The 18,105-nt window shown below is 42.0% G+C and overlaps 1 protein-coding gene across 1 annotated transcript in view; it reads right to left on the bottom strand.

The window, feature by feature from the left end:
* The window catches only part of KCNB2 (potassium voltage-gated channel subfamily B member 2), a 448,889-nt gene extending 435,039 nt beyond the window's left edge, over positions 1-13,850 (bottom strand). Inside the window, exon 1 of the mRNA XM_004462482.3 lies at positions 13,171-13,850. The gene's annotated coding sequence lies outside the window, so the exon portion shown is untranslated. The remainder of the gene's footprint in view (positions 1-13,170) is intronic.
* Positions 13,851-18,105: the final 4,255 nt, after the last annotated feature.

Genomic DNA, 18,105 nt, shown 5'->3' with positions numbered 1-18,105 from the left:
TGCTAGAGGACACAGTGTTGTATTTGTGTCATTTAAGAGGTTAGAAAGGGAATAAGAACAAAGGAAGAAAGAGAAAGAAAAAGAGAGAATGAGAACAAAAACACAAAATTCCTATTTGGGAAGAGTGGGTATGAGAAAGCATTAAAGATCATATTACCTGATACTCACATCGATAATGCTTTACATTTGTATAATTCTTTACATTTTGTACAACCCACATTAAAAAAAAGAAATGCCTTCAATAAAAAAAAATTTCCTATGGATAGATACAATAGACATTGCATTCAAATCCCTTCACTAGGATTATCTGGTATATACTCATCAGAGTTAAAACAGACACTGGACTCCAGAGATTGCTTACATGTTTATGTATGGTAAATCAGAAGCCACCATGTGATTACAAATAGATATTTCTAGAATTTAAACTATACTGCTATTGAAACAGCATTTTCTAAGGTAGCACATGCTAGAAAATCTAGAACTGCACTGTCCAATGCGATTATCATGTGTCCATTAAAATTAAAATTAAATAAAATTAAAAATTCAAGTTTTCAGCCTCAGTAGTCATAATGCAGGTGTTCAATAGCTGTGGCTAGTGGTACTACATTGAAGAGTACAAATATAGAATATTTCTATCATCCCATGAAGGTTTGTTGGAAAGCACAGGTCTAACAACCTTCCTGTGAAGTTATGAGGTTAAGGTCTATTCTGAAATAGATGAGAGAAAAATATTATTGGAAGTACCATGTCTACCTTGCCTGTGTCTGTATCCACCAGCTGCTGCCATTCCTACCAGGAGGAGACCTTTGACCTCAACTTATAAATTCTGCTCCATCCCAGACTCTAGAATCATCCTTGTCCTTCTCACGAAGAATGTCAACAGGGCAGAGGCACGGCTTGGCACTTCACTGTCAGGCAAACTCATTCTAGTCTTCCAGACACTTCATGCCAGTTCCTGGTAACTGGGTTTTATTTTGTGACCTAGAACCTGACTTTAGGGTGCAGCTCCATTCATCCCTTCACTTATATTTTGTTTACTCAACAAGTAAACAATGAGCACCTACTATACACATAGAATTGTTGCAGGGTGCTGTGGATAGGGCACTGGAAAAGAAGGACAGTCCTTGCCTTAATTGAGCTTACATTCTTGTACAGAAAACTAACATTAAACAAGTAATTACCCACATTTCAAAAATTAGAATTGGGTTAAGTGCTACAAAGAAGAATGGGGGAGCAAGGAAAGAGCATAAGGGAAGATAAGCCTTATTCTAGGAGCCTGAGAAGACCTCTTTGACCAAGTGACAACCTGAGATTAGATGAGTAAGAAGTAAGTAAGAGAACATAGGAAGAGAAAACATCCTGAGCAAATATATGTGAAGGACCTATGGCAAGAAAGCCCAGGGCACGTTAGATGAACTAGAAGAAAGCCAGGAATTACAGTAGAAACAAGGGGCCAGTGGTACCCGACAGGATGGTGCACAATGACCAGACTAATCAGAACTTGCTACAATAAACAGCCTTCTGTTAAAGATGCTCGGGAAATAAAGGAGTACAGTCATCCCTCAGTTAAAGATGCAGGCCTTACCTTAAGAAAACTGGGAAATCATTTCGGGATTTTAGGTAGAGACGTGGCAAGGCCCTGACTTGTCTCAATCTCTGAAATTGCTCTCAAACTCCCTTTCCCCATATTTGGCCAGATGTCCCCCAATACTCCTAGACACTAACTTCCTGCCTAAGTGGACTGTCATCTGTCATTTATGTCTAATCTCTTGAAACGCCCTGTTTGCCTACCTGGTTGATATCCTTTTAGGACAAGCTTATCCTGACATGACTGAAATTGCACTATTAGAAAAGAGGAGAGGAGATTGGAAAAAAGAAACAGAGATCTAGCCTTGGAGGGTGCAAAAAAAAAAAAAAGACCAGATAACAGAAGCAGAGCAAAGAAGTATCTCTGGGGAATAACGGGGCATAATGCCATAGCAACCCCAACTGCCACAGCCCACATGCTGCTCACCACTCTGGAAGTGTCACCCTCACTCCTTACTCTCCATCAGCTTTGCCTCTGTCCATCACCTATCCCTTCTAAATATTCCAAACCCTAATGAAGCATGAATCATTTGGACCTAGGGTCAAATGACTGCAATTAGTCACTAGAGAGGCATCTGGGGGTTTCATGTTCTTTTAGATAGACTGTGAGCCGCATGAGGTCAAGGGCCTCATGTATTTGCTTTACCCTATGACCCAGAAGAGTGCCTTACAGATGGTAAGTGCTTAATAATTATTTGCTGAATGCATGCCTTTAAAAGCCAGCTATATTTTGAGCCAGTAGGACTACAAGGAAGCAATATGTCCTCTTAGGGAAAGAACTGATCCTTTGTTTAGGAAAAGAACATAATGGACTCCTTGGCTGTTCAAGAAAAGTCCCTGTGGGGGTCAGAAACAAACAAGAGTTAAATTGCTCTGCAGAATGACTTTTGGAGTCACCAACTGGCACCTTGAGAAAGGAATGTTGGAAAGTCCTGAACGAAGAGAGAAGAAGGGTCTAACAGGGTTTCTTAATTAGGGAGGTCTGTGGAAAGATTTCAGGGGGTCCATGAGCTTGAATTGAATAAAAAAAAATCAACTTATCTTTATTTTTTCTGAATTCCACTGTTGAGTGCCAGAAAACTAAGTGCCGCTACATTCTGAGAAGGTGTCTGTGGTTTTCACCTGACTGGCAAAGGGGTCCATGGACCAAAAAAAAGGTTAAGAACCCCTGGTCTAGAAGAAGAAAGCCTTAGCAAATGGTTGGTATCTGGCTTCAGAGAGATCTGGGCTGGCTGGAAAACCCCTGTTATATGAAAAATGGTAAATGCATTTTCTAGGAACAGTGACGTCTAACATTGAATTAAAATTAGGTTCTAGACTATGCTATAATTATTCTCCTTTATACCAAAATATTCAGCAAGAGTAAGTTATATAGAAGAACCTTAAACTAGTGATGTTTTGGAGAATGAGGGAAGGTATGTGATAGTCTCAGAGGTCCAGGTGGAAAGCCAAAGAGAAGAAGGGAGAGAGGTGGGGGTAGATGCAAGCACACAGTGGACTGACTAGAGAATAAATGTAATTCAAGCCTACTTGCCACCTAATTTATACTAGAGGATGATTGGGGACAGCCAATTGTCTATCTAAACTTATGCTTCACCTTTGTAAGAGAGAGTTGCCACTGAGACATTCCTGTCCAGTCAGGGATTAAATTTTCCAGCCTCCCTGCATCTGGGTATGGTCCTTTGACTAGTTTTCCCCGCAGTGGAATATAAACAGAAGTATCATTGTCACTTCTCAGCCAAAATATTTAAAAATTTAAATATTCTCTCTTCATTTGATTATTGCATGGGTAAGAAATAAACCTTTATTATATTAAGCCACTTTACTTTTGGGGGTTTGTTATAGCAACTAGTATTACCCTAACTTAATCTGAAATCGGTACCTTGAAGTGAGGTGCTGCCTTCACAAATCTAAATATATGGCTTTGGCCATCAGCAAGGAAATATCAGCAGGGAACCTGTATTGCCCTAACAAAAGGCATGACACTAACTTAGAGGGCAGATCTACAGCTCCAGGAATGTGGTTGGAAAGAGCCAGAATGATAGTGTGTGGTAGTTGTTCCTTACTGGCAATGGGAAGATATTAAAAGATAATTGATGAGCTCAGGAAGGAAATGACTAGTTTGAGAACTGAGATAACAGGGAATAGTCAAGGTCTAGAAATTTAAGACCTTTAAGTCAGGCATATCCCACTGTTTCTGGGACCCTACTGGTGGGGAAAAACATTGAAGAAGGCTTGAAGTAACATGCCCATTAAGACATCTCAATTAGACAAAGTGACTCAGCCTTGTGGCCAAGATCTGATTAAGAAGTTACCTAAACACCCAAGGCTATTGTTTCAGATGGCCTATACCTACCACCTGAGACATGGGGACGTATCAGCAAAGAAATACAGCAAGTTGAAGAATTATGGCTAGGAAAGAACTTTCAAGGTAGTTTATAGTCATACAACTGACAGAGAGCAAATAAATAAGAAAGCTATGAAGATTTTGAGGGAAATTAAGAGCCTGGCCTAGACAAAAAGAAAAACAGTGACCATAAAACAACCCCAAACGCATCCAAAGTTGGATCACCAAGAAGTGGACTGAGAAAGTGATACAGCTTTCAAGAAGGGTGTAGCAGTTTGATAGTATTTGTGAATTTCAAAAAGAGATACAGATTATGTTTGTAAACTTATCTCTTCCTCTGGGCCTGATACCCTTTGATTGTATTAGATTTAGCTGAGATGTCTTTGATAAAATTATGTTAAGATTAGGGGTTTGATTTGATCATATCAGTAGAGTGTAACTCACTTTGAGTCCCTGCCACCTTTGTGGGCTGTATAAACAGACACTCAATCAAGGAGACACACATAAGGAGATACACAGAAAAGATACACAGAGGAAGAGAGACCCCTCCATAAGCATAGTAGAGGCCCCAGGAAGAGAAACAAGCCATTCGTCTGATAGTGTACAAGTGACTTTGTGAAAAAAAAACAGAGCAACTGAGCCCAGAAAGAAACAAGCCCTGGGAAGAGAGATGAGCCTTATGTCAGCCTACAGCTGAGATCGGAAGAAGCTGGACCCACAGAGCCTTAAGAGGGAAGAGGAAGGCTGAACCCTTGTAGACATCACCTGCCATCTTGTTTCAACATGTGGCAACAGAGTTTGGTAAGGAAGTAACCTTGAGTTGGCCTCTTTAGGGCCTTGGGTTGGACTCTCTAGAGCATTGGACCTACAAACTTTTACCCCAAATAAATGCCCTCTATAAAGCCAACAGATTTCTGATACTTTGTATCAGCACCCCTTTTGCTGACTAATAGAAACAGCATCCTTCCCAACACCTATTTTGGATGTGGCCATATAGGGTAATGGACAAGGAAGATGCCCCAAGAGGGGAAACTGCCAAGAACAATGAACAAAGGAGTTCTTAGAGATAGCAGAAGCAAGGTCTAATTAAAGTATGTCCCCTACTGCAAAGGCAGGGAATATTTAACAATGTCTAGTAGAATTTCTTCCTTTTTATGGGTCAATGACATCTCTGTGTCTCCCATTCTTCACTTTTCCAAGCAGGAATTTTGAATGCAATTTTTCTATACCTGATCCCATCACTGTCCACTACGAGGCTGAGAACCCATCTTTAATACAAAGGTTTCTGGATAACTAGAGGCCTTACCAGATTTGATGGAGGAGACAGAGCATTCATTATGCACAGAAACTGGACTTTGAGATGGATTCAGTGACTAGAGGGGATTCAAACTCTGGGGTTGAGCATTTCCCACATGTTTGCAAAAGAGAATGAGAGAGAAGCTGCTGTGGCTCAATCAGCTGGGCTTCCATCTACCATATGGGAGACCCTGGGTTCACGTCCAGGGGCTTCCTTGTGAAGGCAGGCTCACCCACACACTGTGGAGAGCTGCTGGCCTGGGTGCCACAAAGTGCTGCCGTCGCAAACACTGCGGAGAGCCGCTGGCCTGCCAGCACCACAGAGAGCTGACTCAGCAAGGTGACCCAACAAAAAAAGGGAGACAAGTAAAAACACAGAAGAGCGCAGAGCAAATGGACACAGAGAGCAGACAAAAAGCAAGCCACAGGGGTGGGGGGGATAAAATAGAAATAAATACAGACACAGAAGAACACACAGTGAATGGACTTAGAAAGCAGACAGTAAGCAAGCCATGGTGTGTGGGGAGTGAGGGGGAGGCAGGGAATATAAAAAAAAAGAGAGTGAGAGATGAGGTGGAATGTGGTAGAAATAGCTGTTTAGCAAGATGTGTATTTCCCCTTTCATGATATGTCGTTTGGGGAGACGCTGTCCTGCCACGGGTTACCTATTCCAGCCCTCTTTGCCATACAGATGGAGTGATGTGACTGTCTCACCAAGGAGATGTGAATGGAAGCAATGTATATCACTTCTTGGGGTACCTTCTCTATGTACATTCTCTTCCATAACTTCCAGTGAGATGCCAAAAACTCCAAGTCCCTACGGTACTAGAAAGAGTCTGAGTGTCCAAATCACACCCACTGGAGTCTCATATGCACAAAAATAAATGTCTACTCCATCAACCACTTAAATAAAGAAGTTTATTACAGGAACTCAAGTTACCTCAACTATTACAGTGGCCCTTGAAGGCGAAAGAAGGAGGCTAAAGCCTATTATTATCCATATCGCAAGCTGGCCAACCTGGAGATACTTGGATTCCAAATGAGTGTCATGGGGAATCCAAACCCTCCTCCACTTCTTCACTGTTCCCGTTTAAGATAAGTCCCTGGCCTTGTCTGCCCTGTACTCCTCAACAGGCTCCTACCTAGAGCCCCGAGCACCGATCTTTTCTCCACTTCTTCACCATCCTAGTCATGCTAGTTCAGTGACTGCCCAAACAACAAAGGTGACCATGTCGCTTCACTGAAAAGCACAATTGACTCACCTCCTACCTGTCTTGTAGAATATAAGTCAACTGATTTAACACAGCATATAACACCTTTCCCATTCAATCCCCATCCTTCATTAGCCTTTCTTCGCATCACTTCACCAAAACTGCCAATGCTGAGCTCCAATGACCAGCCAGCCCTTTTATGGTACTGCTTTGCAAATGCTGTTCCCTCTACCTAGAATATTCTCCATCTGCTTCCTCTGTGGCCCAGAGAATGCTTATTCATCTTCCTCAGCCAGCCTCATACATTGGGCCTACTATTAGGTCGTTTCTAATGTTCAGTAATTTGGCATGGTTTGATTTTGTTGTTTTTGCTGTTAAATTTAATCAGCCTCTAAACTTACCTTCTTACTAAAATCTTAGGAAATTCTTTCAAACGAGCCCGAACATGCATGGGAATTTTGTTAGGTGTCTTCAGTGGGAGAATATGACCTTAATCAGTGATGCTGAATGGGATTAATACGGTCCCTTTAAAGCAGTTTTCTAAACTTGTGAAGTGTTTGGGAGGCAAGGCCCAGGAATGCTAGGAACCCTGCAATGGCTGGAGCAATCACACATCCCTCCATAACTTTTACACGACTCATGAGATGCATATGTCAGTGTTAGCTCTTAACCCTGTTGTACATAAACTGTTTTTGCACAGGTATTTTCTAGGAATGGAGCTTTACCCAGATTTTCTCATGATTTTGGAAAGTCATATCCCCAGCCCTAACACCAGCACATTAACTGAGTCTCCAGCAGAGCACACCTGCACCTCTTTGCAAGGCAGCTGTCACACTCAATGAATAGATTTATTTCACTCTTATTTCAAGATGTCATATACACAAAAATGCCACCAATATCCAGTTGAATATTATTTTCCCTTACATTCAAACTTACTCATTTTAAGTTACAGCATCTGACAAACTTCACTATGTCTTCCAGTGCAGACATGCCTGAGCACATACGTAGTGAAATACCTATTATTTTACCATAAACTGCTTTCCTCTTATTTCTCCTTTCTATTACAGAAAGGGAATTTGTGCTGATTTAAAAAATATTATATGTGTGGACGTATTATATATCTATAAATACCATTGCAGCAAAGGAAAAGGGACATTACAAATTACTGCTGATACAAGGGGGGACGGGGTCTGATTGAATTGACAACCATTAATCTAAATACATCCAGGAACTTAAAGCAACCATATTTTCTTACTCTTGGGATGGTTCTGTTGTGCAGCTACTCAGATGAACTGCCACCCTGCCCTCAATAGCATTTATGATATTTTGTTATGATTTATTCACCCGCACATGTAGGCTGTGAATGCACCATGTCTTATTCATATCTATGTTCCTAACACCTAGCTTAGGGCTTGGCACAGAGAAGGATCTCAGTACGTAACTTTACAATGAAATAAAAAATGAGACTCTGGAGAGGACAGGCAGTTCCTAACTCTTATGAGACCACTCTGAATCAAGTGTTCAATATTTTACCTAGGAAGTGGACTTGGCCCAGTGGTTAGGGCGTTCATCTACCACACGGGAGGACCACGGTTCAAACCCGGGCCTCCTTGACCCGTGTGGAGCTGGCCCATGTGCAGTGCTGATGTACACAAGGAGTGCCCTGCCACGCAGGGGTGTCCCCCGTGTAGGGGAGCCCCATGCGCAAGGACTGCGCCCCAGAAGGAGAACTGTCCAGCGCAAAAGAAAGTGCTACCTGCCCAGGAATGGTGCCACACACAGAGAGCTGACACAACAAGATGATGCAACAAAAAGAAACACAGATTCCCTTGCTGCTGACAACAGAAGTGGACAAAGAAGAAGACAGAAAATAGACACAGAGAACAGACAACCGGGGCAGGGGAAAGGGGAGAGAAATAAATAAATAAATCTTAAAAAAAATTTTTTTACCTATACCAATATTGTAACTTCTTTTCATTCTGCCTAAAGTTGGCGTTAGTTGTGTGCAAACCTCTCTGTCCATGTTACCTTCTCCTTGTGGGCCTAGGAAGTACTGTGTTTACCTCCATATCCCCATCAGAGCCTAGAACAGAGGAAGCAGTCAAAAATGGACTTTATCAAAATATTCCCAGGGAATATTGCAATACATAGTGGTTGGGATTTGGAGTACTAACAGTACGGAACTTCAGGCATATTAATTGATTAAAAGGATGTTATGGATTGATTTGGGAACATAAGCATTAGTTATAGTACTGTTTCTACAAGGCTTTACATTACAAGTTCTAGAAAACAAACTTTAAAATGAGCTCTTACACTACAAGCCAGATGTAGGTTAAGCATTGTCTATACGATGTGACCAAGCCTAAGTGCCCCAATATTTGTGTGATTAAAAAAAATGCCAATCAGTCATGATCATGTCTTTAGATATCTGATTGTATGGTATTCTAAAGGAAACATCTGATTGTGTAATTTTTCATATTTAATCCAGATAGTATTTTTCAGGTAAACAGAAGCAGTGGCTATTGTAGAAAGACCTTTACTTCAAATATTATGTAACTCTTTTTTTATTATTGGATTCATGCTTTCATGAGTTTATTATAGTTTTTTGCAACTTAACAAAATAAATGCATTCTAGAAAACATGAGAAAGTAAATTTGTTATTTGACTTAGAACCTAATTTTTATTAAAATATGGAGATATATTTTCCAGGAAAAAGTGAGGATATGAGTTAAAGAAAACTATATTGTAAAACTAATAATTTCCTTTTAAAACAGTAGTATATAACTCTAAGTATACCTAAATTAAAAAATATTTGTAATACTATAATTTATTCAAAATAGTTCACAAAATTTTTAAAAAACTGAAAATAAACTATCATTTGAAATTACCAGTCAGATCATCTGTCCTCACTTTGGTCAAGGTAAGGGTATTCATTTCTAACATTTTAGCATTCTGATCAAATTCCCACCTGCCTTTTCAAAATCAGCCTCTGTTTAAACTCCTTTCTTTTATCAAAGTTACACTGGAAGTTGGGGATTTTCTCCCACTTAAAAATTGTCAAGCATCACCATAGTCCTAACTGTGGCATCAGTTAATGGGAAAATAAAACTCCAAATAAATCTAGGAACTGCAAATATCAACTTTTTCATTCTTCCTGGGAAGACACTTCTTAAAACGTCTTAATATTACATGGGTAAACTGGATCTACAATGCTGGTTTCAAGCATGCCTACACCATTTACTTCCTATGTGACTTTAGACAAACTAAGAAAAATCTCTGTACCTTAGTTTTCATCTCAACAAAACAAGGGTATTAATAATACTTACCTCACAGGGTGGTTATGAGAATTAAAATATTTAATATTTATAAAAATACTTAAAACAGTGCCTAAAGTAAGCATATGCTATAATAATAATAAATATTATGATTACTCTCTAACTATACCCAAATGCATAGACTGTGACAAATTTTAATGTTCCTTTTCATGAATTTATGCAGTATGGAATTGTTAAAATGTATTTCAGTAAAGCAAGATATCCCTGATTTTGAATTACAAACATGATTCTTCAGTGAGATATTCAAGGGTTTTTTTAGACTCTGTAAACTGTAAACTTGTTGAAGGCAGGGACTATAGCTTGTATCTCTTTTGTATTTATCACACACTAGGCCAGGGGTTTTCTCCTTATATATTCTTAATAAATAATAAATGGATTGTAAGTGAATGAATGAATGAGTTAGTGGGTGGATACCTGGCATTAAATCAGATAGAAATATAGGTACAATTCAAGTCACTGTAATAGGCAACTTTCCCTTAAAAATAATACAGTAGGCTTACTCACAGTCAAGGAGTCCCTGGTCTCACACACTCAATCTCCCACCTGACAAACTGGGCTTGCATGAAGGATTTAGTGGGAATGACTATATATACATATAGCACAAGGAGGAAATAAGCAATAAGCGAGAATGAGCTATAGATGTAGAGTACAAAGATACATGTTGTTATGTTTGAAAAATTTTAAGACTATGCTGCTCTATAAAGTTTATCACTTCAGGAGTAACAGGGTCTAAACTCACAAAAATGCTCTGAACTTTAAAAATATCACATATAATGCACGTGCATTTTCCACTCCCCTGAAGCCCTTGTGACAATATAGACCTTATGATTTCATGCACGAGTATAATATTTAATATCAGATCCTGATAAATAGATTTTCTTAACCTAATATATTTACCTTAAAATCTATGTGAGATGTCTTACCAAATTTAAGGATGTTCCTTAGGAAGTAATCTTTAAGGGATAGACAAAAATGTCAAGGAACTAATTACTTCCTTATAATTTATCAAGAAAAATCAATGTACTAGGCCAGAATGAAATACACCTTTAAGGTTTCCTGGATTTTACCAGAAATTTGGGCTATTTCCACACACACACACACACACATTTATACTCATACATACATACACATACACATAAGTTTACTGGTTTCTCTAGAAGGCCATTTCAAGAAATGATATTTAAATGCTTTAAAAAGAGGTTCAATAGAGTTACATTTATAGAAATGTAGGAAAAATATGAAAAATACCAAGACAAATATGATTTAAGTGGCCAGGAAATGTGATTGAAAGCATATCCTATCTTTTTTTTTTTTTCCTTCATTTTTAGCCACCTCACTTTTATTACCATTCTGGAAATTAAAAAGGCAAGTACATGCTCACAGTTGCCCCATGGAGTTAAGAAGGCAATCTTAAAAGCCAAGCAGAAGGGATTGCTCTAAGTAATGATTTCCACTAATCCCATCTGAATAAATCAGTAAACGTGTATGCTTGGAAAGTTGAACTGTGTTTGAAGAAAAGTGAAATTGGAAGGAGTGTCAAGTGATGCACGGACTGATTCCGTTTAGAAAAATATAGGAGAGTAACAAAAAGAAAGACAAGAGAAAAGGAAGATGCGAGGGTGAGATCTCTTAAGGTGGCAGGGAATGTTGTTATTTCCTGGTGTCAGGGTGTGCAAGTTTGTATATAAGGGAGATTTGGTACCACTCACATGAAAAGGGAAAAGTGAAGGTTAAAAGGAGGAAGAAAGCAATGCAAATTGCCAAGTGATTGGCTCCTTTCTCTAAAGTCTGAGTAGTGTAAGAAAAAGAAGAGTAGTGCATTAGAAAGAATTCTACTAGTGATAAACAAAAATTTGGTCTGAATCTGACAGTAAGAGGGAGATTATAATATTTATTTTTTGGAGGCAAATTATTAACTCTTTTAGAAGGAGGAGGTACTTTTAATTCATTAGAGAATGTTGGACCTTTATTTTTACATTGGACTCTCAATATTCTAAGAAGGTCTATGCAGCCACACAAATAAGCCCATTTTGCATGCCCTACACTAAAAACATCACTCCAAATAGCAATTAAACTCACATGCACATGCCTAATGTCCTAACTACTGAACTGTTTTAAGTTTTGCTTAATTTAAGAACCAGAAACTCTCTAGTTTGGATGTCTAAAGATTTTTATCATCTATTACAAGTAAGCTTCGAACAACTTTATATTTACTGACACACACATACACACACCTAAAGAGTGAAAGAGATAAAGCAAAACTTCATTACGCATTTTTAAATGTTGCCCATTTTCAAAATCTTTCCTTTAAGTTATCAAGTACTGACAGATAAGACTTTAGAGTTTTGACTAAAATCAAATCTACCTGGTTTGTCCTGTGAAATGTAATAACTTGATTGACGTTCATTGGTAAATAAACCAAAAGATCTCTATTCCATACAACGGTACAAATTTTAAAAGAATACCAATGAAATTCTTACTTTTCCTTTAAGCTGGGCGTTAAAAAATCAGAATAGCACCAAAAAACCAGTCAATGCAAAGCCAAAAATGTGAAATGCTACTTAAAATATTGTCATTATTGCATAACCTAATTAGAATGAATGTTGTACCTGTATGAAATTACCCTGGTGTGCATCCTAAATTTCTGACATGTAATCTTGTATTTATTTTATTTATTGCTACAGTTGTACGGTCCTAAACGTTGTATAAATAGCCGTGCATAATGCACACTGACAATTTTTATGAATGAATATGCAAAAATGCTCATAACTCGAGAAAATGGATGACAGCATACTACTTTAAAAACAGTTATTAAGCACTGGAAGCAAATAATGAGGCAAATGTTCAGTGTCTTTTGGTGCCATTCAGGGCAATTGTAATCCCAAGTCCCCTAGCACAGTGTGTTGGAAACAGCCATGAAGCTCTTCCCTTAGAGACTCATTCTTCCCTCTCCGGAACCGTGCTACAGAACGGAGACCGCGCACAGCTTGAAGAATAAAATGCATGCGTATGTCTGTGTTCTTTGGACTGTTCACACATCAGAGACATCACAGTCTCTAAATCCCGTCCCACAAGTGTGTGCATGTGAGTGTGGCATTTATCAACAAATGAACAGAAGACATGAGCGTGTCTCCTAGAAATAACATTTGCCATCCCTTCCCAGGCAGGCAGCTCGTGAGCTTGTCAGGGGCTAACACTTGAGCGCCTTCCCCTCGGGGACCGAGCCTTACATTAACAACCCTCTCCGGGCTAAGTCAGCTTTGTGTGTAAGTCCACCAGGCGCCATATGGCAGTTTCCAATTCCTTTGGCAACTCGAGTCTGCCTAGGCTGCCCGCGATGATTCATTCTTAAAGGAAGACCCCTTCGGGGAGCAGCAATACCCCCGCCACTTACCTAGCTCCCACAGACCCGCTCAGCCGGCGGCACAGGCTCGGGCACCACAAAGGTTGTGGGATTCCCCGCTCCCTCCGGGGCTCCTCTCCCTGCGACGATTCCCTTCGCCAATGATTTGTCGCTGGAAATCCCCCTCCCCTCCACAGAGAGGAGGGTCTCCCCGGCTGGCTGGAGCTCCTGGCGGCTTTTCCCCCCACTCCTTACATCCCTGACTCTGGTTCACCGTCTCTAGTAGGAAGGCTCAAAGGAGAGGCAGCGGGAGGAAGCTAAGGCATCCTTAAAAAGAACAATAATCTTCATCGCTCTTCACCCCTTCCCCACGCGGGGCCCCCATCCCCCTGCCGCCGCCGCCCAGTCGGGAGAGGGCTGGAATATCAAAGGAAAAATCAAGCGGAGCTGAGCTCGCCGCGCGGAAGAAGCCGGGAAGGCGAGCAGCGCCAGTCGGGGAGTTACCGCTCCCTTGGCAGCCCGAGGCGCGGCGGCGGCGGCGGGGAGGCAGCGGCGAGGGCGGAGGGTGGTGGGTGCTTGGTGTGCGTGTGTGTGTGTGTCTGAGCAGGGATCAGGCTGGGCGCGGGAGGCGAGGCGGGGCGCTCGGGGGCGCCTGCCCCCACCCCGCAACTCGCCGGCCCCGGCGCGCACACACGCCGGCGGCCCCCCAGCTTCCCGCTCCGCCTCCTCCCGCTTTCCGCGCACCCTCGGGCTGGAGCCACCACCGCCCCTTCCACCTCCTATTCTGGCGCTTGTAGCTCTAGAGGCCGGCGGGGGGCGGTGCGGGGACCGGGGTAGGTGGCGAACCGTGAGGACGGCCAGGACGCCAGAGATCGGCCTGGCGGCGCCAGAACTCTGCGCTCCACCGGGGAAGAGCGCCCCCATCCCCAGGGCGCGGACTGGGCGCGGGCGGGCGCCTCCCACACCTCGGCGGGCGCTTCCCTCTCCTCCCTCCCAGCCTGTCGCTCGCTCCGGCTCGGGGCTCCACACCCACCTGCTCCATTCGGAGGCTCCCACCGGGTGCGCGGGGCGGGAGGGTCCAGAGCGCCGCGTCCACCCTGCACAGGGCATCCAGATAAACCCCCGGGCGCCCCGGTGGAGCCGCGCTCCTGCTGGCTTCGTGGGATCCCTTAGCCCCTCTCCTTCAAGCGGCTGCTCTTTGCCCTCACACGCTCCCTACACGCCCTAACCCGGTCACTGCTCCACCCCGGGGAACTGGGACGAGGAGTATTTTCCAGGAGAAGGAGCTGCGGGGATAACTAGGAGCGCAGATAGGACGTGACTTTCTTCCCAGCACCACCAGCTCTGCTCGGTGTAGCCTGGAGTAACCTGCTTCCCTGGGTTGGCGGGTAAAACCCGATCTGTGGCCGACTTGACTCTTGCTTCCCACGGGGGCGCTATTCGTACCCTGGTTCTTTCCTTTGCCTGCTCTCGGTACCGTCTGGAGAACTGTGCCCAAGTTCCTCGCTGGTGAGGCTGCGAGGACGCACACGTTTTTTCCCTACCTTCGGGGCATAGTAAAAACATGATTAACTTGAACAACATCACTCGGCCCTACAGGTTCCTTACCCTTGTGCCCTTTAACAGTTAAAGTAGCCTAAAACATCCTTTTAAAAAAATACAAAGCATAACAATATATTTAAAGCGGGGACTCCTTTCAGAGTTTCTTTAGGTCAAGAAAGATGGCTATTGAAGAAGGTCAAAGTACACTCAGTTTTAAATATTTATCATTTAATCCTTGTCTTTGGTTTAGTCCTGATGTACACTGCGATGCTCTATCTTGGGACTCTCCATCTTTTCTTCCGCCTACCTCCACAGGCCTTACCTTGTGCCAGGTGGTTTTTTTCGAGGTGTCAGACACTGCGATGTTTAGTATGGCCCTTTCGACGTCTCCACTAGGTCCTGCGCTGGTCGTCTGCTCTTCTGGGGGCTTCTCAAGTCTGAAGAGGACTCCCAGATTTCCATACCTTAATCGCCAACCCTTTTGTGTTCCAAGCTCCAGCTCCGCCTGTCCAGGTACCTGCAGGAAATTCACACCTGTGCCTCCTATCTTCCCACACTGTTTACTTACTGCAGCTTAAGCACAACCCTGACCACATCACTTCCCTATTCACACATGTTCCCTGGCTTCCCACTCCCTACCAAATAGTGTCTGCAGAACTCTGTCCCATTGAACGCACCTGACACTGGGATGCTCCTCACAAGGTCCACATTATTTCAGTCCTTCAAGGCCGGTTTCAAACTCTGCCTCCTATATAACCCCCCCGCACCCCATGTCCATAACATATTATCTGCAGCGACCTACTTTCTGGTATCACTTTCTGCTTCCTATAGCATATATATACTTCCCATGTACATGCCTTGCCATTTTAAATTATAAATTCCTCAAGGGAAGATTCCACATGACTTGACTGTTGGCATTTCTTACAAAATCTAACCCAGATCCACATTTGTAAGTGACACCTACTCATCCCAAAACATTTATTTTGCAACTTTTACCAGACTTGATATTTGTAAAATGAACGGGATTTTAAAAATATTTTAAGTTTAGGAAGACTTCTCAGTATTCATTTCAGGCATGCCTCAATTTAAATTATATGATCTTTTAAAAATTTTAAGGGTGATGAAAATCCCTTTTTTATTACTTGGCCTATTCCGAATTAGTGATCACCTTGGGAAGAACTTAATTATTTGGTCAGTATTTGTAAAAATATTTTTTAACTTAAATTTCCATTAGATTTAGAAATCCAAATCCTACTGTCTAAGTGGTCATTCATCAATCAAGTAAATGATCTATTGGGAAAATGTGCTTTACTGCTATCTCCATTTCTGGGAAGCAGGGTGCTATGAGTAAGTCATCAAGCCTGAGTCGCGTCTGAGCATGCAATGATAAACAATAGTCTTTGGAAATAAAATCTAATTTCACTTACCAAATCATTCATATCCCAAACTGATTACAGAGAACAACCTATTGTCTGCAAATTGCTTGGAATAGCTGAGTTCTCTGTATGTACAGCTTGAATTCTGCATGGCTGCAAAGACTCCTGTTGATTGTCATAGTTTGACTCCACCACCTTAGTATAGACAATTTGTGGGTTTTTTTTGTTTTTGTTCTCCAAAGAAAAATTTTTAAGGATCTAGCTGGAAAGTCAGACATGATTTCACTTTGCTCCTTAATTCATCTTGTTCCTTTTTTTTTCACCTTTATTGATATTTTTGGAAATGTTCATTTTTCTTATATCTCTATTTCTTAAATTTACATTGAGATTTGATGAAATAGTAATGATAGTAAAGGGGGAAAATGTTTAGTTAATACCAAAATGCTTTCCTTGTATTGCTTGGCAAAAATAAACAAGCAAACAGCCAAAAACCTTTAGTATAAGTTTAACCAGAAACACCTTTAAACATATCAGTAGATACAGTTCAGATGAAGAATGTGCTTTCTCGTACATCATACTGCTGGTGTACAGAAATATATATGTACATATGCACAATATCAAGCATAATGGTTCTTGGTATTTGTTGAATAAACTATTAGAAAAGTATTTAGTATTATCTGAATAGCGTCATTAGTGACTGCACAAACTTTTCAAATTGGAATTTTCATTGGCCATTTGTTTTACAGAGAGTTTAAATAGATTTATAAGAAGTCGCCATGGCTGGATGAATATATCTTAAAATGTTAAGGACAACCTGCAAGATGGCAACAGAGTAAGGAGCTCCTAGAGTCAGCTCGTGCTACAGGGCACTTTGTAATCACCCAGAGCTATCTAAAGCACCTGTTTGGAGACTCCAGGAGATCAGAAGAGCATCCTGCAACATCCTTGAAGGAATGGAGGAGCAGACTGCCCATCTGCAGAGAAGATTCGTAAGTAGAGCACTCCATCCCCTGTGGCCAGTGGCCATCCTCCACTGGAGGCACAAGTTGCCTCAGGAGCTGTTCTGTAGCATAAGCCCTTCCTCTGGAGGAAGTGGAGAGGCTGCATCAGCCTCTCTGGGAAACTACAGGCCACCCCACAGAGGCTGGTGACCATCCTACTCTGGCAGCACAAGTTGCCTCAGAAGCTAGTCTGTGGCTGGAGCTAGAAGCTCCATTTCTCAAAAACAGGGGAGGAGGAGATGTCTGGCCACTGACTTCAGCTACTCATTAGTAAATTCAGTAGGCTGAAGTATAAACCTAAGAACAGCTAAAGTTTAAACTGTCCAAGTCAGAAAGAGGCCAGTAGTACCATTCTGACTCTGCCCCCAGCATGAGAGGAAGCCTGGCTGACTGAAAATCAATGACAGTAGGGACTAGCTTCTTTCCACCCAGATGGGACTGCAGTCCTAGCCTAGGCTTTAACCCCACCTCTGGCAGCGAGGAAGCTGGTAGGGCTGCACCAGCCTCTCTGGGCCACTGCAGGTACATTTGGCTGGCACAAATTGAATAGTCAGAAGTCTTCAAGGGTGACTGCAGTCATTTTGGACCCGCAAGCAGAGATTGTTGCCCACACTTGCAGCTCCATCCCCACCCCAGGCAGGGGAGTAAGGGTGTGCCTTTATCAGTCTCTCTGGGCAACTACAGTCTAGGCCTGCATGACTTGGATTATTACACGTGGCTGTGGCTCTATCCCTACCCCTGGCAAAAGAGAAAAATAGGAGAAGCTTCATCAGTCCCTAGGGCATTGTGGACAGCTTGAGCGTCCACAGCTAACAACACCAACTACATCCTCAGCTCCTACTACACAACCAGCAACGAGAAAGGGCAAGTAAGCCTAAACTAAAAATAGAAGCTGCACCCAGAATAAATACATCTAGTAAGCCATATGCCAAGGTACCAACAGAAAACAAATCATACCAAGAAACAGGAAGATATGGCCCAGTTAAAGGAACAAGATAAGCCTTCAGATGACATAAAGGAGTTGAGACAACTAATCATAGATATTCAAACAAATCTCCTTACTAAAT

Source organism: Dasypus novemcinctus, chromosome 14 (genome assembly GCF_030445035.2).
Source record: "Dasypus novemcinctus isolate mDasNov1 chromosome 14, mDasNov1.1.hap2, whole genome shotgun sequence".
Taxonomy (NCBI): domain Eukaryota; kingdom Metazoa; phylum Chordata; class Mammalia; order Cingulata; family Dasypodidae; genus Dasypus; species Dasypus novemcinctus.
The sequence above is the reverse complement of the archived record's forward strand: the minus strand, read 5'-3'. Positions and strand labels throughout refer to the sequence as shown.